This window comes from Phodopus roborovskii, unplaced genomic scaffold, assembly GCF_943737965.1.
Source record: "Phodopus roborovskii unplaced genomic scaffold, PHOROB, whole genome shotgun sequence".
NCBI lineage: Eukaryota > Metazoa > Chordata > Mammalia > Rodentia > Cricetidae > Phodopus > Phodopus roborovskii.
Window position 1 is genome coordinate 58,687 of NW_026125552.1, and position 26,741 is coordinate 85,427.

At 38.8% G+C, this 26,741-nt stretch overlaps 1 long non-coding RNA gene across 1 annotated transcript in view; it reads left to right on the top strand.

The window, feature by feature from the left end:
• The first annotated feature begins 3,925 nt into the window (after positions 1 to 3,925).
• The window catches only part of LOC127216514 (uncharacterized), a 28,019-nt gene continuing 5,203 nt past the window's right edge, over positions 3,926 to 26,741 (top strand). Inside the window, exon 1 of the long non-coding RNA XR_007834031.1 lies at positions 3,926 to 3,990. This is a non-coding gene — a long non-coding RNA (uncharacterized LOC127216514). The remainder of the gene's footprint in view (positions 3,991 to 26,741) is intronic.

The following is a 26,741-nucleotide window of genomic DNA, read 5'->3' on the forward strand; positions in this document are numbered from 1 at the left end:
GGGGGTGGGTGGGGGTGTATCAGAGCTTTAAAAGTACTCTTGATGGGGACAGGACATAGGGGCAGGGGGATCCGGGGCCAACCCAGGGAATTCCGGGGAAGGGTATAGGGGAGAGTCCACCCGAATTGGTCCCAGACTCACCTCTAGCCAAGGCCTGGCGATGGGGGACAAATTAATAAATTCTTTAGGAACATGTATTACAGACTTAGAAGGAGCCCAACATGCCAATAGCCATACTTAAGACACAAAGCCACCTGAAGCTAGGTAGGTGGTGGCCAAACTCAGACATAACTCAAGGTGAGCAATCAGAAATCGCAGTCAGACATGAGATGATAGGATGATATGGACATTGAATGAAGTTTAGCCAGAGAGAAACAGGTCCATGTATAATGCAGTCCAGAAGAATATGGTGCAAGACAAAGAGCATATTTTCTAAGAAACCCTGAAATATGTTCTATATCACTGATATGAGTATCTCATTTCCATAAATATTCCTTTTGTAACTCAAAAGCTGTTTTTTACGCTTTAGCATGGATGTTTCTGCAAGTAAAATGTCCCTAAAACATTAAACAAAGTGGGAAAGAGTAATTTTGTTTGAGCAGGTTCGGGCTGGAGGGAGGCAGAGAGAGAATATGAAATTGATGTGTAGGGAGGTGGGAACCTCTGGAAGGAGTGGGGGGAAGAATTCTGTTCAAAACACATTGTGTGAAAAACATTAAATAAATTCATAAAGTATGTATTGGTGATATGGGGGGGGGGAATCTCCAAATGTAACAAAATGAGTCTTTAAGTTAAAAAAAAAAAAAAGAAAGGGAGGGAAGGAAAGAAAAGGAAAAGGAAGGGAAGGGAAGGGAAGGAAAGGAAAGGAAAGGAAAGGAAAGGAAAGGAAAGGTAAGGAAAGGAAAGGAAAGGAAAGGAAAGGAAAGGAAAGGAAAGGTGATTTGGCAGGATCCACACAGGAATGGGTGCCCATTTAATATGATTCAGTTCCCACTATAAAAAGTGGGTAACTAACTACAGATTAACTTGGACACACAGACAAACTTTGCAGGGTTGAACATCTAATCACCAAGTTTGCATCATGATTCTGTGGCCTGAAGAAAATCTCAATTAAAACGGTTCTTAATTCTGCATTAACCTTGCTGACCTCAAGTGTTTGTTTTTCAGCTTTGTTAGTCTGTGCTATTTTGTCAATGTGACCTTAATCATCTCCAGATTTGCCAGGTGCTGTGGAATACAGTGTTCTAAATGGTTCAGGGCCCAAGATCTCCAAGGTGCATGCTTTCCTGGTTGGGTAAACAGTACTATATTAGAAATGCCTTTTCTGATTTGTTAGCTTAATTAGGGGAGACATAATTAGATTTTGAAAGCCAGTTCAACTTTAAATAACTTGTTTTTTAGAATGGAAGGTAATTCTTAACTTTCCTTCATCTAGATGTGTGCTCTTTAGTTTGCATCTTGATTTTGCTTATTTTCTCTTTTGAACAGTGTAATTGTTCATTAATATCCTAGCTCATATCATTCTCACCCTTTCAATAACAAAAGTTCAAAGACAACCATGTTGCCTTTCAAAAAACCTAAGATTTCTGCTGTCATGTTGCACAGTAAAGACACCATGGTTGAGAACCCATGTATTTAGAGAAATAGTATTTCTCTAAAGTTTCTTTTGCACATTTTCACCAGAATAACTAATAAATATTTGGACACATATAACCTGAGACATTATAGAAATTGTACAGATATTAAAATGTCATAACACTACTAAAATATGCATAATATTCTATTAAAATTTTTCTTTGCATACTAAAATATCATTTAGGTAAATGTGAACAAATATATTCACATGTACAGTGACATATATATATGCATACACACACACACATATATATGTACACAAACACACTTTTCCATTTGTATACACATGTGCTTACTTTATTAAACATTGTAAATTTTTTTTATATTTATCTACCACTTTCACAAGTGAAGCAATAAATATATATTTTTTTATTGTTATATATGTGCTATTATATATTGGTCAACTCTGAAGATATTTCTACTGTAAATCTGATAACAATAATCAGTGACCTTTACTACTACAGGCGGCACCAGTTAGAACTGGTAACTTACCTGAAAAAGAACCAAAGATAAGAAATAAGTGAAGGGATAGTCTATGAGATGAAAACCACTTAAAAGTTTGATGATGAAATGCTTCTACATGCTGTCGCATGCCTTGTTAGAAATGTTCATTGAACCACGTAATTAACAAAGGTCCATGCCACCAGTTCTATCCTACTTACATTCTTCTACATTTGTACATTTGTTGTTTGTAAAAGGCACTTGGCAGGTATTGTCAAGTGAAAAATTTTTAATAGCCAGTCTCCATTAGCTTTGGATATTTGATGAAAATAAAGTGTATAGATAAGTTATATATTCCCTTTTCATATGGATCACATTTGGCTATAGAATTGTCATGCCTTGACTTTAAACTCTACTTGAAATATCTTAAAGCAGAAGAGAGTGGTTGAATCATGTCATCTTTCTAAACTCAGAAGAAGTTTGAGTTCTCAAATCTGTATATCCTTAAATGTGTGGAATGAGAAATCATGAATCTATAATTACTTTAATGGTACAATCATCATTCATATGTTCCCCATGAGACTATAAATGTGTGTTCCTGTAAATGGGAAGATGGCAGGCTAGCAACATTTATCAAAAACCAAAAAATTACTGGCCAGTTGGCTTTGGATAACCACTTTGAGGACTCTGCCCTGGGAAAGACTATTTCTCCTGTTTTCAGCATTCATTAGTTTCCAGTAGCTCATTGTCTAGGGTTGGTGACCCATGAGATTCCCCCTGCCATGTTAGCATGTCTTTTGGTGTTGTTCTTGTTAACATCTTGTTTGGGCAGTCATGTCATTAAGACTTCATGAGTGTAGCTTCCCAGATATTTCTAGAGGACACAATATTACAGCAAACTTTCTAGTCTTCTGGCTCTTACAATTTTCCTGCTCTGTTTTCTGCAATATTCTCTGAGCCTCAGGTACAGGAGTTGTACAAGTAACACTATATGGACTAAGCAATTTGATATATATGTAACAACAGTGTAAAAGGGGGGCCAGAGGCAATGAGTTTAAGAAAACAAGGATGGTGTATGTGAGAGGGAAGGGAGGGGAAAGGGATAACAGAAATGATGGAATTATAGTGCGTCCTGAACAGATGGTGCATATTATAGAAGTCCACCATAGTCAATAGTAGAAGACTGTGAACTTGCACAGGCCCAAGCCATGTCCAGACTACTATTTTGTGACATTTAAAGTGGTAGCATGCTATTCATACTATTGTTCATACTATTGATACTTTGTCAAGTAAAATATTTAAACTTGTTTTAATGCTATATCCAGCAAGCATCCTGACAGTATACAAATTCTGACCCATGTGGCAGGAATGGAGGCACACTGCTAACTAGCTCAGTCATTTGAGAATGTGTAATGTCTTTGTTGCAGTCATCACAATTTGCTATCCTAAGAAATATGTCTTGAAAATACGATCTTTACCCCAAAGTGCTCATTTCACAACACAAGTAAATAAGAGAGAGGCATCCACTCTGAGGAAAGTGGTTTGCCTTCTGAGTTGCTCTAGACAGTGGTAACATGATGAGGTTCTAGCCTACTACTTGACAGGAACAAACAACCAACCACTGCAGGAAATCTGCAGGGAAGGGAGGTTTAGTTTTCACTACCAGTTTTAAGTCAGTGCTACTTACAGCTGCCACAATGTGTCTGAAATTTGGACAAACTCTGATGGTTTTATTCATTTTATTCTGCTTGGAAGACCATTTCTTTAATCTATGAAAAATTAAATTATATGACTTTTTAATGGGAAATCGTGTGGTTTTTTTTTTTTAACTGAAGAAATACCTTTTTATCTTCCAGAGCTTCCGTATGGCTGGGAAAAAATCGATGACCCCATATACGGCACGTACTATGTCGAGTAAGTCTCTACATGTGACACTAAGTTGTCACTAGTATGTTGTGAATTGTGTAGCATTTCATTTATTGAGCATATGTGGCTAACAATCCTCTTTTATTTAACTCTGAGATGTCTGCAAAGACTCCAACAGTGTGACAAGCTACTTCTTGATCCTGCCGCTGGCTGATGTGTCATTCTTTTTCTTTGACTGATGATTCTAAAACATCAATTGAAAAAGTGTGTTCCATGCTGTCCTCAGAATGAGTGATTGCTAAAGATATTTAAGTGAGTGCCTTACGTTTTGAAACCAAACTGTTGGGAGCTAACTGCTTGTGCAAAGAGATGTTCTATTATCCCAGTTTTCAAATTCTATTAACTGAATCAGGATGCCTTCCCGTGAAAGGAAAAGACAAAATTTTGGTGCTTTCTCATTTGTAGAACCCCACAGTATATCTGCAGTGTTCTTTCAGTGTAATGGACTTTCATGTTACCTGTTGAGCTGTACCGCATCAATATATAGTATGAATTGTCTCCATCTATATATTGTTTAACTCAGACTAGAGAATCTAATGACTAACATACCTCACACATATTTTTCTTAAGAAAATAGAATGATATTCATAATTCTCTAAAATTAATTATGTAATTTGCTTTCCATCATATTCTCTTCTGATAGAGAATGTTTGACTCTTACCCATCATGTGGTGCTCCTAGCATTATTTGAGTGAATCACAAAGCCTACGTACAATAATACCCAAGAAGTTCAGTGCTTGCAAAGCCAAATACTTTCCCATTGTTTATCAAGATTGAACTCTTTTTCTTCTCATCATAATCCATGTATAATAATAATCAAGATGGTCAGGGGTCATATATTAATGGTTTGCTTACTAAACTGATTTGTGATAATGTTCAAGCAGTTACTGGCTTTTCTTATGTGTCAAGCCCTTCTTTGTGCTGCAGATGTTCAGATGAGCGAGACCTGTGAACCCTACTGCCCCTGAGTCTGTCCTGTATGAGCATTTGTCTCAATTAATTTGACCTCCCCACCCCATGATCATCTGGAGAAGCCCCAAGTTTGACTCCAAGTTTATCATTTTCATATTCATGGTCAAGGTGAATTTAACTCATCTACTATAAGCACTCTTCTAATATAGAGTTTACCCTCTAATGTGTGGGCACTCAATAGATATAAAAAGTAGGATAAATTCATAGAGTTATGCTTGATTGCAAAGAAGAGAGGGGCCGAAAGGAGAGGGAGAATATCATTTGTAAATACTTGCATGTTCTCCAAGTCCTATTAAACTAAAAATCAAGAAAATACTTGTTTTAATAATAATAAAACTGTATCTCTAAAAAAAATTAACAGAATACTAAGTATAATAAATTTTAGCTTGAATGCTTGATTATATCTGTTTGCCATTTTAACATCTAGGGAAATACTCTATTGCTGAGATCCACACTCAACCTTCCTAAATTGTCTCAGTTTATTTAATGAGAGCACAGTACACCTCAGCATAGGGCGTCTGCAGTCAAAAGTGCTTCCGTATGATAACACAGGACTGAAATGTGTGACATGCCATGTCTTTTTTAATACATTGCCTTATAGAATCAATGCACAAAAATCCTCTCCTTAGTTCCAGTGTTGGCAAACTCCATAAAGATCAGGTAACACACATCTGGCATCAGTTTCATGTGTGAAGGGCTCTACCACAAAGTGTCATTTACAAGAGACAAAAATGCAGGACAGATCTGGTGTGCAACTCCTATTTTGCTGACCCCTACCTTCTTCTAATTCTTTAGATTATTTCTTCTCATTTGTCATCATGTGCTTTGAAAATAATTTCCAATGTGCAGACAGCCTCTGCCTTAATCATTTATCAGAATATGATAAGCACCCACACATCAGAAAGCTGTTACTACCTACCTGATCCTCATGTAAGGGCCTGCAGAGGGTAGACTCTAACAATCAGTCATTGACTTGGACATAGGCTATGTCCCTAAAAACAAACTCTTTGTTAAGCTCTTACTTTGAATTGCATTTTTTTGTTTTTAATTAAATTATACTCTTCTATTTCTCCACTTCGTTTTCCACTTATCACAGCTGTGGTTAAAAAACTGTTCAGAGTTCAATCATGCTTGTCCAATTAGGTCAGAAAAATGAGTCTGATAATTTTAGGTTTCAAGTGATTGTAAGGTCATATATACAAGTCACAGTGAATCAAACTAGCTGAACTTCCCTCTAGGAGATTGAGCTGTGCTATTTTCCATAGCCTTGTTATTACAGGACTCTAGACAGTATACCAGTATTAGTTACCAGATGTGTGAATATGTGTGAATATAAAATTGAGACAAGTAAGCAGATAGTCCAAATATGCCGTTAACATTAAATAGAACATTAACAAATTGTTTTTCAGAGAAATATTTTCTGAAAAATTTATCAACATGTTGTAAATACACACACACACACACACACACACACACACATATATATATATATATATATATATATATATATATATATGAGAAAGTGTGTATGCTGCCTGAAGTAAAAAATATCTTCCATCAAAATGAGAGACTTTGTCATACAATTTCATTTGAGTATATATATTTATATGATTTTTTTTTCAACTGTGTGTCTTCTCCACTATGTTGTCATTAGCATAGGTGTGTATTGGTTCTGAAACTAGTCCTGCTCATGAAACTTATCAAACAAAGGCCATGTGGCATTTTTTAATCTATATACTGTGACTACTGGGGGGTGGGAAAGTCATGTACCTTTTTATAGTATTTTATACAGGAAAGTAGTGCATTTCTAGTCTAAGTTAAATTATCAATGTTTCTAGTATAGATATAAATAATATGAAATACCATTTTGAGATTTCTCCCAGAGTTAGAGTGTTTGTCAAGCATGTTCAAGGTTCCACTACCACACACACACACACACACACACAAAACTTATGTCGATATAACATTCATTATAATTATAATGATAACTTTAATGTAAGCATATTAAGAAATCATTTTAAATTGTTAAGATTTAGTTAATTTTTAAAAAGCAAGGTTATCGAGTGCTCATCTCTAAAGAGCTTGTTATATATGCATACAGTAACAATAAGTGAAGTAAGGACCATGAATTTGAAGGAGAATGGGGAGGGGCTTATGAGGGAGTTTGGGAGAGGAAAGGGAAGGAAGAAATATTGTACTCAAAAATGAAATTAACAAAAATATAGATCTTTATAAATCTATACCCAAGAAAATATTGGCTCACTAATGCTGCTAATGACAGAGGTGTCAGTGGGCAGCGGATTCTTTGTAAAGTTCCTACTTTTAATGACTATTCATATATATCCATTTGTACAGTTAAAAGTACTGGTTGTGAAATAATGAAGAGCACCTTCTTTATCCAGTTGTTTAGGTTGAAAATCACAACCACATCCATAGACACTGGAGGGGCAGACACCTGAGCAGTCAGCAACTCTTCATCTAGACCAATAGCTCAGGGTAGAAGCTGTAGAGTGGACTCTGCCCTCAACCAGGAATGGCAGGTTGAGCCCAGTGCTGGGTATTGAGCCACCTGCACTTAAACACATTTTCATGGCAAACAAAGTGGCCAGGCCAAAAGAAATTCTAGTATCAATAGTAAAGCACGTATGCACAGGTAGGTTTTGGCAAAGCCATGACCACACAGGTTTTGACCCCTATTAGCTTACCCAGTATGTTATAATTTTGCCCTGAGTAAATTCATTTTTAAAAATTATGGCTAAATTAGATCCAACAGCCAAGAGGAAAAAATCCCCATCATCATGGTCATCATTATCATCATCATCATCCCATCAAAATAACTACCATCTGTTCCATGTGCCTCTGCCATATTTATCATCCTCTGCAGTGATGACAAAGCAAGTGGCCTCCAGTTCACAGTCAAGGAAACTTTTGAAAGAAGCTGAGGGACTTCCTGGGGACTACACAGGGATAAAATGTGGGCATAGACCATTTGGCTGGAGAGCCCAGACTTCAAATTCTTGGCAATAATGCCTCTCAAAAATTTCACACATGCAATCCACAATGTTCCAGACAAGCCTCCAGGTCTCTAGGAACATGAGGCCTCCTGCACAAACATGATGATTTCCCTCTAGGTCTAGAACAATTTCACAGCAAGATGCTCCAGGCTAGGAGGCTGCACTGCTTACCCAGCCCTGTAAAATGAGATGCTGACCCAAGCATAGTGAGCCACCAGGCCCACACCTGCTATTGTGAAGAGGGTTCCCAAGCAGCATGGCCCTGGAAACAAGACCTGAAACAGAAGATAAAGCCCCTAGTGTTGTAGGTCAGGGAGCGGCAGCACGTGGAAATGTATTTTAAGTACACTGGGCCCTACTCAACATCATGTCATCTGCAAGTCAAGCAGGAAGATTGAGTTCTATTCTAAATGCCAGACAAAAGAAGTAAGGCCAGGTTTTCCTGCTAGAAAACCAAATCCAGGCTAGTGCCACACTTAGTGGTGTATTAAAATGTCCCAAAGCTGCTAACTAGAAATGTAACCATCACCACTGTTCATAAAGAAAGGGAAAAAATTAATGCAAAAAGTGCAAACTGTAACACTGAACAGCTGTGACTTTTCTACAAATGTGGATCTCTCCTCTTTTGTGAAATTCTGTCTGCTGGCTACATTCTGGTTTTAATGGCAGTTACACAATTTGCTTAAACAGCTAATCCAGAAGACAGTTTCCTGGGATAGCTTTCCTGCAAGCTGCCTCCTCTGGCATAAAAAAAGAAGCCAGCCACAGAACAACATTTAATCTTGGGAACTGACAGATGTGATTTCCATGCAAAGGTTTTAAACATTTTTTTATGTGATGTCACACATCCGCTGCAATAAAACATTATCTGTGTGCAATTCCCGAAAGAGCTGCCTGATGTTGTCAGTGTAACACTGAGTGTTAAGGGTAAAGTGTGTCCACTTCCTGGTTAATGAGTATTTGTCATGATGTAGGAACTTGGAAAGTGGCTCGAGATGATTCTATCTGAAAATCCTAACATATGAATGCTGCTCACCTGAGTCATTTTCTAGATTTTCCAAGGGAAAATAAATCTCCAAGCTTAAAGTTTTCTTTAAAGTACACATGTAATGCATGCACAGTTAGAAATAAACAAAGAATATGCTTTAAAATCTTGCGTTTTAATTGTCTGATAATGAAAGATTTTGCTTCAGATTATTCACATCCAGAATATTTTATTTAAATTAAAAGCAATCTTATTTTATATACCAATTCCAATTCCCTCTTCCTTCCATACTCCCATGCCCCCCCATCTCCCCATCCCACCCCAGGGAGTAGGAGGTCTCCCATGGGGGATCATCAAAATCTGTCAAATCATTTGGGGCAGGACCTAGTCTACCCCCAATCCCCCTGTGTACCCAGGCTGAGAGAGTATCTCACCATAGGCAATGAGCTCCCAAAGCCCATTTGTACACTAGGGTAAATACTGGTTCCACTGCCAGAGGTCCCATAGACTGCCCAGGTCCCCCAACTGACACCCATGTTCAGGGTGCCTGGTTCAGTCTTATGCTGGTTCCCCAGCTGTCAGACTAGGCTCTGTGAGCTCCCCCTTGTTCAGGTAAGCTGTTTCTGTGGGTTTCTCCAGCCTGGTCTTGACCCCTTTGCTCATCACTCCTCCCTCTCTTCAACTGGATTCCAGGAGTTTGGCTCAGTGTTTAACTATGGATCTCTGTTCCTGCTCCTATCAGCCACTGGGTGAAAAATATCCAGAATGTTTTTGGCCCTTTTAAATACATATTCATGAAATAAACGTTTTCCCCAGTGTATAAATTAATGTAATTGAAAATGCAGAACAGAATTGATGCTGATGAAAGGATTAGTGTCTAGGGTGAACTCCAAGTTTTGGGAACAGTTTTTGAACTTCTCAATTACTGTTTCTCAGTAGTAGCATGTATGTGCTGCACAGTCAGTTACTTAGTGTGTGAGTCCTACAGCTTCTTGGATGTGAGATCGTGTGTAGACAGATGTAGATAGGAGGAAGGGTTAAATAAGAACAGAGAAGAGCAGTGGGAAGGGAGAAATGTTTATTGTGTACTCAGTCTTTGTAGGTGACCAAGCTAATTCTTCCTCCCCTAAGACCTGTGGAGTCAGTATCATTATCCCATTTCATAGATCAAGAAACCAAGGCACAGATACTTTTAGAAGATTGAAATACTAGGACATAATTTGAACTGAGGCATTTTCATTCCAGGGTTAACATGTAGCACAGGCTTGTCATAAGTGTCTAAAAGATTGTTTATATCTTATATTTATTAATAATAGACTCATGTGTGTGTTCTTCTTTTGGAAATACTTGGTTTTCCACTAATTTCATTATTACAATATATCACACAAAGCAAACAGTTCTACTGGAAAACTTGATTTGTAAAGAAACATGTAACTTACTGTCATGGCCAGAAAGGTACCACATTGAATAACAATAGCATTTCTTTAGTGTCATTGGAAATTACATAAGCCAAATGATACTGATAAAGAAGGACTGAAAGGGGGTGAGGCTTGAGGTTCCAGTGGCAGACACAAGTAAATTGTTGTGCATAATTGTTTGGCATGTATGTCATCAGAAATAGCCGGGAGTCTGTGATGATAATGCTAGAAATAGCCTTTGTAAGGCACCAGCTTAGCATTCAGCAGGCTTCCACATTAATTATCAAGGTGACAATCATCACATTTGTGAATGAGGAACCAAATCTCTGAGTTTTCCGAGGGCACACAGTCAGTAAGGCTGAGCTGTGCCACACAGAACAAGATGGGCCCCAATAAACAGCTGTTTTAGATGCTGTTCAAGTTTTATACTTTACGAAGTATTTTCTTGTACGTATTAAATGACCCTGCAGCAAAAAAGCTTTGGATTCAAACAAAAGGCACAACCATGATGGAAATGATTGCATATACTTTCTATGGGTATATACATGAAATTATATATTCTTTCTATAGGTATGTACATGAAATTACATATTCTTTTCATGGGTGTGTACATGGAAGTCACAGTGTCTGCGCATTCTATAACAGCTGCTTCTCCTTCATTCTTCCCCTCTGTCCTCCCTTCTATAACCATGGCTGTTCTTTTTTGCTCTCCCTGCTTGGCACATGTGGACTTTATGATTTTGTATACCAGTTCTTTCAGGATAAAAACGCTTTCTGAGAGAGCTGTCCACAATGACTCAGTGAGGCATACAAATGGTATTTCCCCACAAATAACTCTCATAATTTTAATAGATGTCAACTTGACAGTAAAAGACAAGAAAATATTACTACTCTAGCATCAATTTTGAGAATATTTAAGTGTTTTTTGAGAATTCCATACATAGTTATTACATCATTTCCACACCTACCTTTCTCCTCCTATACCCTCTCACTCCCTCTCAAGTTCATTCCTCTTCTTTATCATTTTTATATGTAGTAACATATGCTATCTACTGTTATTGTGTAACTATATATCATAATGATGTATAAAACTATTTGCTGAATCTATTCAGTGTTGCTCACATATACACGTATTTAGGGCAGACTACCTGGTACTGCACCTGTCAGGGAGCTCATCCCATGGAAAACTGATTTTCCCTTTTAGCAACCATTAGCAACTGTAGCTCTTCATCTAGGAATTGGACCTTGTGAAATTTTCCCAGCCATGTTGGCATGTCAGCTGATGGTATCATTATGAAGGTCTTGTTAAAGAAGCCATATTGCTGAGATTCCAAGGTTGTAGCTCCCCTTTCATGTCTAGAAGACTATCCCTCAGCAACAGGAATCCTGGTTGGGTTCTTAGGGTTTTTCTTCTCCCTCTTCTGTGGTTTGTCCTGAGCCTTGAGTTTAGGAGTTGTATCATTTAGGGTTGAGCACCACACAGTTACTTGTCAAAGATGAGTATGCATAACCACATTACATGTCTTTAATATTTTTAATGAAATTAAATAAAGCCCTCATCTAGGTATGTTTGGAGAAGTCAAATGCAAGCAAATATTCTAATAGTGACAGAGTGAGCCTGGGTGGCAGCTGGGCAAGGAAAACTTGTGCAAAGGCAGCTATATGAGATACACAGACCCTGACCCTCATCAGGCCAGGGACAGAGATCAGGAATTCCAAGGATAGAGAGAGCAAGACATTGTGCTGTGTTCAGCATTCTCCCTCCTAGCCTATTCTTATTTCTTCTGTAAGACCATGAGAACATGACAGTGGCCTGGTGAAGAAAGATGGGGAGGACAGTGGACACCGGGGGGCTGTTGCTCAGACAAGTTTCAAACAACTTTTTTAGATGGATGTGAGCTGTTCAGGAAGTGCCAGTTCTGCATAGAGAAGACTTAAAGACCAATGGGGTATTACAGTCCCTCCTGCACAGGGAGGGACCCACACTCCAGACACCTGACTGCTAATGGAACACAAGTCATGATGGCAGCATCTTTCCTGGGATAGTTCTGTTTGCTTCTTACCAGTGCAATGTGAAACAGCTCTTCCACCTTACAAATTCTCTCCAGATTGAGTGAGTTCTGCCTTTCGTGCAGGAGTTACAGATTATCTATTGCTAACATTCTGTCGTGACAGACTTCAGCGTTATTTCTCACTCTAAGAATCAGTTCTAAAGTTAACACATGAAATGAAAATTGCATAGAGTCAAAATTATCCTGAAGTTCCCCCAGATTGTGTGATGTTGCAGACGTGCATATTGAAAGAACACCACTGCGTTGGAAAAAGAACTCTTTCAGGAATTAAACTGGTTCCCAGGTATTTGGTCCTTTTGGTCTTACATAGAATACCAAAAGAAGAGGGATCACATTCACCTTGGAGGATGGATGTCAACATTATCAGAGGTCTGAGAGAACCTGAGCAAACTGAAGAAACAGGAATTGATTCCCCTTTAAAGAGACTATAGTTGAAAGCAGTGGCCGATATATATATATATATATATATCCACCCCATCCCACATGAAAACTGTCATTCTTCATTAGTTTAGAGATGTTTTTGAAAACCCCTTTTCTGTGTCGTGGTGTTCAATGTTGTGGGTATAAGTTACAGCCCTGTGCATATGATGTTTGAATACATGGTAATGTCAATACAACCCAACTTGGATGAGTTTGAATAAATGGGACAGGGTTCAGCACAGAGTTTCACAGAAGCCCCCTGGCCCTGGTCTGATAAATGAGTGGTTTCAATGGATTTATTACTAAGGTTTCCTGCAGTTCAAGGAATATTCACTGTTTCTGTGTTGGCATAGATAAACTTGGCCATTTTCCTGTATTAAGCCTTATTTTTTTATCATTACAGCTACAGATGGAAGCACACTTAAAAAAATTTTAAGTATCTGCATTCAAGTTCTGCTTTTGCTTGGCTAGATGGTAACATATATCACCATTACTTTATATTAATTTTTATAATGGTAGTGTTAATGGAAAGAACACTTCCCTACGTGGTGAGTAGTTGTTATAACAGACTATGGAGAAAAACAAAAATGGACTTGATATTCAAGAGACATATGACTGATAAGCTTGCCATTTTAAAGGAAAGATAATACATTTATAGATAAAAATTGAGGGTAAAAATAATACTTTCAAGGTATATTTTTTATTTTAATGTGGGTAAATGTTTCATCTGCATGCAAGTCTGTATATAACATGCTTGGAGAACCCACAAATACCAGAAGAAGGAAACAGGTCCCCGGGAACTGGGTTACAGACCTTGTGAGGGCTGTGTGGGCACTTAGAACCCAATCCAAGTCCTCTGCAAGAGCACCAAGTGCTCTTAGGTGTTAAGCCAACTCTCCAGCCCCAAGAAGAATAATCTTACACTTTTTGCACAGAGTATATTAGAGAGGAAAATGTCTTTCCAATTTTTTAAAGCAACATTGTTAAGCACTATCTTTTTCTACAGATTAACAGGTATTTTCATCTTTAACTAAATGAAATTATATTAGGACAGACTGAGCTCTTGCTATAATAAAAAGGATGAATCCCCCCAGTTTTTAATATCAAATTTCATGTTTACTATCAACCTAGGGAAAATGAGCTCTCAAACTATCAAGTGTAGTTTAGTGATTTTATGTAAACTTAATCTAGAAGAAACTCATCAACCTGGTTATTAGCCCCAACTACTAAGGACACTGGGGCAAGAGAATGGAAAGTTTGAGGGTATATCTGGATATCAAAGTGAGTTTAGGGGCAGGCTAGACAACTTACTGAGACCCTGTCTCAAACTAAAAACGAGAAGGTGGGGTTACTGCTCAGTGCTGGGGCATTTGGTTCAGGCCTGTATGGTCCTGCTTTTATTGTCCACTACCACGAAGGAAGAAAACTAAGCTCACTATTATATGTTCAAATGCTTGTTAAGTATAATGATTAATAATAAACCTATTGAGTTTATATGATAATGCAAACACCTTAGTTCAACTGTACATCAAACACACAGTTGTTTATAAAGGCTCACAAACTTCTCCCATCTCTTCCCACAGTGAGTGACAGGTAAGATCCAGGAGAGATTGCCCTTCTTGTTTTCTGTAGTACTGTGAGGAATGTAGTTTGATAAATTGACTTTGTATGTCATCTCCTAGAAGGTCCTCTTGACTTAATAACTATTACTGATGATGATGGCAGTGGTAGTAATGGTGATTGTAAGGATGCAGGCAGTCCTGCCTCTGTCACCTGGCAGAATGCACTGACTGGTTCCATTAGTACTAGTCTGCAGGCAGGTGTAAAGGGCACCTTTAAAAGTCAGACCCCTGCCCACTTATGCTCTCTTTTACTTTCCCTTCCTCTCTTTCTCTCCTCCTTTCAGTTGGCCACCAGGCACCCCCCTCTTCTTCTCTTCCCCTCTCTCTCTCCCCGTCTCTCCTCTTCTGTTCCAGGTGCCTCTATGTCTCTTCCCTTCTCCCTGACTTCCCTTTCTAAATAAATTCCTTATTTAAGCTCTATCTGCCTGGCGTGTTGTTTCCTCCCACCTCGGTCACCCTCACCTGCTATGAACCTGCCATGCTCTCCCATGTGGTTGGCCCCATACCTTGGGACCCCACTCACTTGAGACCCTCACCCAGGACCACTCACTTCCCACCCCTTCTCCAGCCTTTATTCTTATAACTGTAACAAGAGAACAACGGTGATGATGGTGATGGCCATGGTGATGTTGGTGATGGTAGTGATGGTGATTGCTTAGACATATAGCCTGCACTGGCTTTCAGTTTGTGATTCCCCTACTTCTGCCTTCATAGTGTTGTAATCATAAGCATATGTCAACATGTCCTGTTAGTAGTTATCATTATTAATCTGGTGTGCATTAGGTATTTTACAAAAGTCATTAAACCCTCATTATAATGACTTATGACAGATGCTATTATTTCTATTTTTACAGACAAACTAAAACTTAAAGAAATCAAGTCATCAAGCAAGCAGGAGACAGAACTGCAATTTGAGACAGGATTAAGAAACTTTCTGTCCATATCTCATACTTAACTCCCAAACCTAGATAATCCAAACATTAAATTAGCTTAAATTTGCACACTGCTTCATCTTTAAACATGTCCATGTCTTTAATTTGTTTATCAAAATGTCCTATGAAGTGAGTAGGATGGAGTTTGGGATCACGAGGGACATTATCAGAGAAAGCAAATGCCCTACTTCCTCTACATGTCTCCACAGCCCTCTCTCCAGGTGAAGCCATAGCCCCCATGCTCTTTTGCTCTCAGAAGTGGTAAAAATGTAGGGCTGATGAGATACCCTCCCACTGCCACTCATTTACAGCCACATTTAAACAGTGACCTCCTCACCACACCCAACAGGAGCTTGATGCCTAGAATCCACACGATGGAAGACGATAACCAACCCCCACAAATTTCCTCTCGACTCTACATGTATATTGTGGCAAAAGCACCCAATTCCCACAAAACAAAAAATATCAAAATAAACACTCAACTTTGTAGGAGGCTTTAGAAGTAAAGCTGAGACTCCCATGGCAAATGCCCTTATCTCTGTCATTCCTCACAGCCCAGGGTCTGCTAATGAATGCAGCACATGTAGCATGAGAAGGTCACCATTTAAACTCAGTAACCATTTGAGTGGCAGTGGGACAGGTGTTCCAAAGCCCTTGAACACCCCCTTATTGGGTGATATTTCCATTGCTTTGTACCACTAGAACTCAGAGTGTTCTTTGTGAAGTTTGCTATGAGCATTGCATGCTTTAGTTTTTGGTGATTATCCCCCTTTCCTCCACATACACACACATTTCTGATCTTGTTCAAAAATAATAACTCAAAGACATGGTTCATATTCAACACACAAAGTCAAAAAGGACAAAGGGGTGATATCATGCCAACTAAAAGGCAATCTTTGAAAGAGAAACTTCTAGTTTGAAACATGCTACATGAAGCTGAATCTCCTCGATCATCTTGCTGCCATTTCTCTCCTGACTTTTCAGTGTATAAAACATGCATACATGCTTGTATTTCCTACTGAAACATAATCATACACTGTTTCTATATGTATAGCTCCTGAGTTCTCAAGATATTATTAAATATATCAAAATAATATTCTGTGATTTCACATTTGTGTTTTCAGAACAACTGCAAATAATTTACAAGGTAGTTGAAATTTCCAGTTTCATAATAAAAGTGGAAAATGAATGAGACTCACCTTGCCAAAATATGATCAGATATAGTCTGTCTGCTCATCTGTGAATAATTTGTTTGAACAGTAAATACACACTTGTCTAGGAGCCATGTGAATCGATGTTCTTGAATTTTGGCACTGTGCAGAGCTGGACTGATTTCCTGCATTACCTGGCAGATATGCCAAAAAAAAAAAATGTTTACCCATTTAGAGGAAGAGGTGAGCTAAGGGCATACAACCACAAAACCAGGGGCTGATGATGACCAGAGTGGATAAATATTAGTCACTCTCTCCCTTTATTTTCTCATTTCAATCAATTGAAGCATCTATGAATCAAGTTGAAATCTGAACAGGAACTAAGTATCTTGAAAAGTAGGGATGTCCTTCTGAACACCCTTTTCATCTTTCATAGAGCTATGGGATGGAAATCCCATTGCAGTGGTGCACATTTGTAGTTTGAAAAAAAATGAACAAGCAAATTATTTGGGAGCAAACTGTCCATTACACACATACTCCATCCGCTATGCTTTGATCTCCTGGAAGTGCTAATTATGTAAAACACTGCCATGGCTCTTGGCCCCAATAAACAGTCTGTTAAAAACAATAGTGATACAAGATAGAGTAGGTGGGCAGGTGGATGGGGGATGGGATTGTGGGATGGGTCAGTGGGTTGATGGGTCACCACCATCCTGTTTCTGATGCACCCAAGCTTTATTCTTTGTTCCTATTCATTTTATTTCACACACACCCCACTTTATGTCCCCACTTAGACCTTGTTGCAAAGTAACTGAATTACTCTACATAGATTGTAAGTATCCAGGACACAGTATTTTCTCTTTAAAACTCATCAAACCTGTTTTGTTGTTTTTTGCTTTTTTTTTTTTTTTAACTTTTGTTTCTAGTCCCTCCTGCATCACATTCCACAGTATGAAAGAAAGAACTATATGATTGATTTCCCCCTGGTTTGTGTAGTTATGAAGACTCAGTGATCAAAAAAAGATTATATGTACACACACACACACACACACACACACACACACACACACACACGAGATAAATATTGGACCGGAAAACCTGACAAGTTTGACTTTTATATGGAACAGTAATTATCTTCATGTCCTTTGCCTTCAGAATATGCCATAGTCTTACCCATAGTCTTGGCCACCTCTACCTACCAGCACTCTTTCTGGGCTTCTTGGATAATTTCAGATGTTGATGATGCTGTCTTTACAATTTCCTAATTCTTTGAGCCACCTTAGTGGCTCTCCCTAGAGTTGGTCCCTAAAGGATGCCTGTATTCATGGTTGTTGATGGCTATCCTTATAAATGGCTGTATATTTTCTAGACTTCCATTTACTTCAGCTGAACTATTACTTAAAACTTGAGTAACATGGATAATTTATTGAGGAATTACAGTCCACTTCAACATAAAGTATATTAACTCACACTTTTTAAATATTTTTTGTTTGTTTGTTTTGGTGTGGCCAATTATAAAGTAACAAACTCAGTTCATTTTACCCAAGATTGCTTATATTTTAAAACAGAGAATCTCACATCTAGGAAAGCTCTTTATGTCCTAAATGGATGCTGGTTAGTCTTCCCCCAGAGACTGACTGTTTAGTCGGGCTGCCAGGCAACAGTAGGAAGGGTTCATTAGTTTTGTTTCTTGTGCAAAAGATCTTGCTATTGTGCAGTCATTAGTTTCATTTTAGATAAACTCCATTCTGCCGCCAAGTTTTTAACTTAGCACTTTTCAATGTAGAAGCAAAATGTTCAAAACACCTTTAAATATAATGACCACCTCCTGTACTCAGTGATAATATTTGGATGGCTTATGAGATTAAGGAGGTCTGAATAGAAAACATTTTAATGCATTTCTATTGCCTCTAATATTTTAAATTCAGAATAGATTCTTCTCTTATACATTACAACTTGATCACCATTCCCCTCCCTCTACCCCTCCCAGCTGCCTCTACCCTACCTCACCACTCTCCAGATCCACCTCCAAGAGACTACAGACAAACACAACACAACAAAGTAGAATAAGTCACCCGTTCTCAACCTCCCTGTTGAGATCTGTTAATACCATTCCTCATGTTGTAGTGAACCCAACCATAAAATTATTTTGTTGCTACTTTATATATGCAATGTTGTGGCTTTTGTGAATTGCAAATATCAGATATTCAGAAGATCTGACCTATAACCCCCAAAGGGGGTCACAACCTATGTTGAAAATCACTGCAATAAAACAAGGCAAAAGCCTTGTTCACCAAGCCTTCACACCAAGGCTTGACTAGGCAACCCAACAGGTGGAACAGTCCTAAGAGAAGGCAAAAAAAAAAAAAAAAAAAAAACCATAAACGATATATGATATATGTGCTCTCAATGCTAGGAGTCCCACACAAAACCAAGCTAACAGCCACAGCATGGAAGCAGAGGGTCTTCTTTGGACCCTGCAAGCCCCATGCTCGGCACGTGAGTCTCTGCAAGCCCCATGCTTGGCACGTGAGTCTCTGTGAGCCAGCGTGAGCCCTGCTTAGTTGATTCAGTGGGCCATGTTGTTCTGCTATCCCCTATCTGCTCTGACTCCTACAGCCTGTCCTCCCCTCTTTCATGTATTGCCTGAGCTCTGAGGGCAGGAGCCCAATAGAGACGTCCAATTTAGACTTTCTCTCTTCATAATGTCTGGCTGTGGGTTTCTATCTCTCCTCCCATCTGCTGCCAGAGGAAGCCTCTCTGATGACAACTGGGTAAGGCACCAATCTATGAGTACAGCAGAATATTATTAGGAACCATTTCATTGATTTTTCCCCCATTAGTGTTTGGTTCTAAATGACCCTAGGTCATCTAGTATAAGGAAGGCATGGGCTCTTGTGGCTTGAGCCTCAAGATAAATTGGACATTGGTTGGTCACTCCTACAAGTTCCATGTCACAACCATGTCAACACTACTGGCAGGCAAAACAGATTGTAGGCTGAGGGTTTTGTGACTGGGTTTGTCTGTGTTTCTATCTCAGTAGCCTGCAGAATACATTCTTATATGAAGAGATTAGAAAGTGGTGGCAAAGAGTTCATGAAGGCTGGTGCACATCTGCATGTCCAATGACCCATGTGGATGTTGTCCTCTGCAATGGAACCCTACTGTTAGTTTACAGAGAGCAATTCTCTGTTCTATCACCAGCCTAGGCTGTTGTTTGGGAACCTCCAGGGACCCCTTTGGCCAACAACTCAATTAAATGAAACCACTGATAGCCTTGAGTCGCTACAAGAAATGACCAGTTAAGACTCCTATCCTCAGTTACTAGGGGTCCTCACAAGGATCACCCACATAGATTACATGAAGTTTCCACTGCACTACATTTCCACAACACTTCCCAAATATCCCCTGATTCCAGCGATCTCCTTCTTCACTCTCTCCCTTCATCCTCCACCCAAACCCTGATCCCTCCCACTCATGTCCCCACTCAACCCCCAGTCCATCCACAAAACCTATTCTATTTCCTCTTCCCAGAAACAACCATGTATCCCCAAGACCCCTCCTCTCTACCTAACCTCTCATTCTACAGATTGTACCTTGGTTATCATTTACTAAATGGTTGATATCCACTTATCAGTGAATGCATATTATATTTGTCTTTCTGGGTCTGGGTTATTTCACTCAGTATGATTTTTCTAGCTTGATTCATTTGTCTACAAATTTCATGTTGTTATTTTTTTTGTAACAATTGAGTGACTTAGTTGGGGTTTCTTTTGTTATGAAGAGACACCATGACCACAGAGACTCTCATGAAGGAAAAACATTTAGTTGGGGCTGGCTTACAGTTCAGAGACTTAGTCCATCATCATCACAGCAAGAGGCATGGTGGCATGCAAGCAAACTAGGTGCTGAAGAAAACCCTGGCAGTTCTACATCTGGATCCACAGGCAGCAGAAACTGTAACACATTGGGCCTGCATTGAACATATGAGAACACAAGGCCACATGGGCCAACCATTCAAACATATGAGTTTACGGGGGCCATTCCTATTCGGACCATCACACTGAGTAATACCCTATTGTGTAAATGCACCATATATTGTTTGCTCATTCTTCAGTTGAGCGACATCTAAGTTATTTCCAGTCTAGCATTATGATAATTATGACATCATAAACTTAACTATGAAATGTTCCTTTGGTTTCTATTTTCTGGAATAATTTGAGAACTATTGCCATTAACTCTTCTTTGAAAATCTGGTATAATTCTGCACTAAAACCATCTGGCACTGGGCTGGTTTCTCTGTGTAATAGCCTTGGCTGTCCTGGAACTTGTTGTGTACACCAGGCTGGCCTCAAACTCACAGAGATCTCCGGCTTCTGCCTCCCGAGTGTTGGGATTTCAAGTGTGTGCCATCACCACCCATCTAAATTGGGAGATTTTTAATGGCTGTTTCTATTTCAATAATAGGATTACAGGTCCATTTAAACTGTTTATCTGTTCTTGACAAGTTTGGTGATATCTATTGAGAAAATTATCCATTTCAGCTCTATTTTTTTTTCAATTTTATCTAAGTATCTTAAAGGTCCTAGAAGCTTCATGACACTTCACATGGCCCTGTCTGCTAAGAGAATCGATGTTTTGTTTTGTTTTGCTTTTTTTCCAGTTGTTTACTTAGTGAATAGTAATGGCTTAGTGATGAGTCTCCCTGATATATAAAACGCACACTAACAAAATAATCTAAAGATATAACTGGTGGAGAGAAGAGAATTCATTTGCATGAAAATATAGCTCAGCCTGTGTTACAAGCAGTTTTTCCACCAACCTGGTCAGCCCCAAATAACACACAGAGTTGCTGTATTAGATATAAAGCTGTTGGCCTATTACTAGAGCTTCTTATTATCTAGCTCTGTCTTAAGTATTAACCCATTTATATTAATCTAAGTGTTTCCACATGGTCCGGACCTCTTATATCAAGTCCATACATCTTGACTATCATGCCATATGTCTACCAGAATCCTCCTTGTCTCCTAGACCTGCCTATCTAGAATTCCTATTTGCCAACAGTACTTTATTCCTTAAGCAGTAAGAGAAACATATTTACAGAATGACATCTCACATCATCTCCTCTTTTCTGTCTAAAATAAAAAGGAGTATTATAACTTTAACAGGGTAAAATATATAACAAAACAGTTATCAAATAAGAATTATTTTTAACAATATTTATTTTTCTCACCATTTTTATTTATTTTTCTTATTTTACATATCAATTCTACTTTCCTCTCCCTCCTTTCCTCACTCTTTCCCATCCTCCCATACACCACCCCAACCACCCTTCCATCCCATACCCCCCACTCCACAGGGAGGGTGGTACCTTTCAGGAGGGATCAACAAAATCTCTTAAGTCATTTGGAGTAGCTACTAGGCCCTCACTCCTGCCTCTAGGTTAAGGGGGTATCCCTCCATGGGGAATGTGCTCCCAAAGTCCTTTTGTGCACCAAGGATACATTCTGGTTCCATTGTCAGAGGTCCCTTAGACTGCCCAGGCCTTCTAACTGAGACCCATGACCAGGGGGTCTGAGTTAGTCCAATGCTGGATTCGAGCTATCAGTCTGGGGGCCCATTAGCTCCTCCTTGTTCAGATCAGCTGTCTCTGTAGGTTTCTGTAGCCTGGTTTTGTCCTCCCTGTCTGCATCAGGATTCCAGTTCAGTTCAGTGTTTAGCAGTGGGTGTCTGATTCTGTTTCCATCATCTACTAGATGAGGGCTCTATGTTAACAATATTTAATCCATTAACATTTAACAGGAAAATATTCCATCACCTATCTTATCTGTTTGAGTCTAAAGTCTTATCTGTAACTTATCTTTAATACTAAGAAAAACCATAACCATAACTATCTGTCTTCAACTCTATGAAGGACCACAGAAGGATAATATATAAACTCCAGAAATGACAGAGACATCTGGCTACCTGGTCAGTCACCTGAAATTCTTCTGTAATGTTCTATCTTCAGCCTATAGGCCATAGTGTGTCTGGCAGACTCCTCAGCAAAGCAGGAAACTTTAAACTGTCCACCTGTGTTGGCAGTTTGTCAGTCACTTTTCTCTGTGTCCTGTAGAATGTCTGGCAGACTCTTCCATGAAGAAGGAGCCATTTACCAATGTCCATCTTGTTTCAGCAGTCACTTTTTTGTGGATCCTGCATGTCCAGTCTATACAGCACAATGTCAAACAGTCCAGACAAGAGCAGTACCTTGTCCAAATAGCTAGTCTTGCCATATTGAAAATAAACTCCATAATGTCCATTTCCTTTCTGACACAGGTGGTGTTGCCAGGAGCAGTTGTGCCTCACTATTAAGAAAAACACTAAACCATTTAAAATGCCATATTCTGTAGATCTTTGAAAGGTTTGAAAAATGCTTATCCATTTAAAATATATCTCTATGTAGAGAGATACCATAAAAGAGGGAGCCATTATAGGTGTGAAGAGAAAACTGACTCTAGAGAGATGTCCAGACCTACAAGACTAACCCCAACCAACAATTTGAGCAACAGTGGAAAGGCTACCATAAATGTCCTTCCCTGATAATGAGATTGATGACTAACTTACCCAGCATCATAGAGCCCTCATATAGTAGCTAATGGAAACAGAAGTAGACACCCACAACTAAACACTGAACCAAACTGGAATCCAGATGCAGAGAGGGAGAACAAGACCAGGCTACAGAAACCTACAGAGACAGCTGAACTGAACAAGGAGGAGCTAATGGGCCCCTAGACTGATAGCTGGGAATCTAGCATTGGACTGACTCAGACCCCCTGATCATGGGTCTCAGTTAGAAGGCCTGGGCAGTCTAAGGGACCTCTGACAATGGAACCAGGATGTATCTTTGGTGCACAAAAGGACTTTGGGAGCACATTCCCCATGGAGGGATACCCCCTTAACCTAGAGGCAGGAGGGAGGGCTTAGTAGCTACTCCAAATGACGTAAAAGATTTTGTTGACCCCTCCTGAAAGGCACCACCCTCCCTGTGGAGTGGGGGGGGATGGGATGGGAGGGTGATCAAGAGGCATGGGAGGAAGGGAGAGATGGAGCGATGAAAAGAGAGAGAACTGCGATCAAAATGTAAAATAAGAAAAATAAATAGATAAAAATATAAAAAAAAACTCTATATAGCTATAAAAAACTAACAAACCTAACTATAAATTTTGACTATTATAGGCAACTATCTATATTTTTTATCTAATTATGCACTACATTTTTAAATGAGCTATATAAGCATAATACCTAAACAAGGGGAGAAATATACTTATCACAAAATTGACCTTAAGTTTGTATCAATAAATGAAAATCCATTCTAAAACAAAGTATTAATTTTTTGCCATTATCCTCTTTTTACCTTTAAAAAAAAGATTGGTTGTGATCATTAACCATTTATAACCAACCCCATATAAATGAAAACAAGCATTTATAGATGATATTTTGGGATTTAGGCATCATTCTTTCCAAACTGCTTCCTTTCGGTAGGGAGCATTGTCTTTGGGGATCCTAAGAAGATGCAGAAATCCTGGCTTTAGTGGTCTGCAAGGTTATTTTGTCCCAGCTGTTTTGAATGTTGTATCACCTGAGACACTGCTTCAGGGCTTGATCAAACCTTGTTAGTCTAGAAGGAATCTACAGCTTTTCATTTTCTGTGGAAACAAAAATAGAAATTTTTTTCCCCAGTAACCTGTCCTTAGACTTAAATTTGGAAGTTAAAGCATTTTTAAAATACATAAATTGGATTAATCCCACAGCATTTCTTTTAACAGTTGTTGCTATTTCCTCATCAGTCAAACAATACAAAGACAACACAATAGCATGTAGCTTTCTATCTTCATGTGGCTTTTTTATTACTCTGTTTCTTTTACTTCCTTTTTTTTTTTTTTTTTTTTTTTTTCATTTTTTGAGACAGGGTTTCTCTTTGTAACCTTTGCCTGTCCTGGAATTAACTCTGTATACCAGGTTTGCTTTGAAATCATAGAGATCTGCTAGCCTCTGCCTCCCAAGTGCTGGAATTAAAGGCATGTGCCACCACACCCAGCTACTCTCTTTCTTTCTATTTTTTTTAAGCCAGTTTATCCTGTTTCTTTTTCTCTCCCAAGGCTACATATATCTTAAAACACACTGTAAACCTTTAGAGGTTTTTCTTTATCTGAATCTGTCTTTACTGTAAATCTTTATCTTTTTCTGGCCACAAGTCTTTTATCTGCTAAACAACACTGCTAAAATGAAAGCCCCAGCTGTTTCAGCCACTTTCTATCCAAGATGGTGGGGGTACATTTACTGCCAGCAGTGAGAGCTGTGCTCACCACCCTGGTCTATGCTACCATCAAGCAGCATGCTGCTGGCTTGGAGATGTGGTCACTGCCACTGCCAGCTGTCATATACACCATTCAATTGTTAGCAGGGTTTGCCTCTTATGTGGAGTCCCTTAAGGACTCCCTTAAAGTAGCCGCCCAAATCTTTGCTTGTCTGTAGCAAAACAGAGCCTAACCCAGAAAAATGCTGCTACCAAGAAGACTTGTTTACCTCTGTTATTTTGTTTTAAAATCCTTTCTTAAGGTTTTGTTAAGTTTAAAGGGGAAGTTCTTAGTACCCACGTTGCAGGCGTCATTTTGTTACTATCACTTTTCCTGCCAGCCTGGTCCCATAGCCTCATCAGCCTGAAATAACACACAAAGAAACTGTATTAGATATAAAGTTGTTGGCCTGTTACTAGCATTTCTTATTGGCTAGCTCTGTCTTAAATATTAACCCATTTCTATCAAACTAAGTGTTTCCACATGGTCTTATCTTACCAGAGAGAGGTTCCAGACCTCTTACTTTTCTCACGTCCTACTACATCTTCCAGAATCCTCCTTGTCTCATAAGTTCTGCCTATCTTGCTTTCCTATTTGCCAACAGTGCTTTCTTCATTAACCAGTAAGAGAAACATAGCTACAGAATGCCATCTCCCATAAAGCCTGGCTGGAGTGCAAGATAGACTCAGCTATGATTTTCAGTGCTGTCACATGGATACCTTTCTTAGCAGTGATTTTGCCTTCTATGTGGATGACACAGTCCTAAAGCAGCACCATTTATAAACAGGGAGCGAAGAAAGTAAGATATGAATGACTCAAGCTTCCCACTTATGTTCACAAAACACATTCATATGCCCTAGGTACAGTAGGAAATAACAAGTAGACAATTATGGGAATAAAATTGCCACAAGTGTAGAATTAGGAAGAAATCATTCAAAAGGCAGCATTCAATTTTGATAAAAAAAAAAAAGTTCAAAGCAACATGGATTAATTTTTCTATTCATCCAAAGTTTATATTTTGAAATAACATATTTAAAGCATCAAGCTTCAATCCTATACTTTTAATTTTTGGCTTTTTAAAACACTATAAACAGAGTTTTATTACATATAAACCCTATTTCACAAATCTTTTGTTTCCTTGTTTTCAATCCCCTGCCATACCACATAGATCCCTGCCTACAGCTCTTACATAGTGTCTAACAAAGAGATTTCTAAAAATCAATATTTGATGAGTCTTGCTAACTGGCATCTTGAAAGTATTCATATCTGGGCACTTCTCTGCAGAGGTTAATTCATTTCTAACCTAGTTAATATGCACAGCAATTCTAAAATTTCATATTATTTCAATGTCAGATTTATATATGAAAAATTCTGAAGCACACAAAGTATAAATGATGCCCCTAAGGTCACACACTACAGATGTAATAGAACTGGGAAGCAGATGTGAACAGCCTGTCTGCAGAGAACAAACTCTCTTCATGTTGTTGATTTTAAGATGTATTTTATGTCTGTGTTTTTGAGTATATGTGCATGAACATCAAATGTGTAGATGCCTGAGGAAGTCAAAAGAGAGTGTCAGATTCCCTGGATCATGAGTTATAAATGGTTGTGAGACACCCAATGTGGCTGCTATAAAACTGCCTGCATTCTCTGTACATGAAGCAGGGGCACTTAACTAGTGAACCATCTATCTCTCCAGCCCCAAGACAAAGCTCTTCGTTATACTATCCTGCCTTCTTGTAGAGGGCTGACCCCAGAAGGGCCCTCTGGGGCTATTATTCTCCTTTAACTTTTAAATCATTAAGTAATATTTA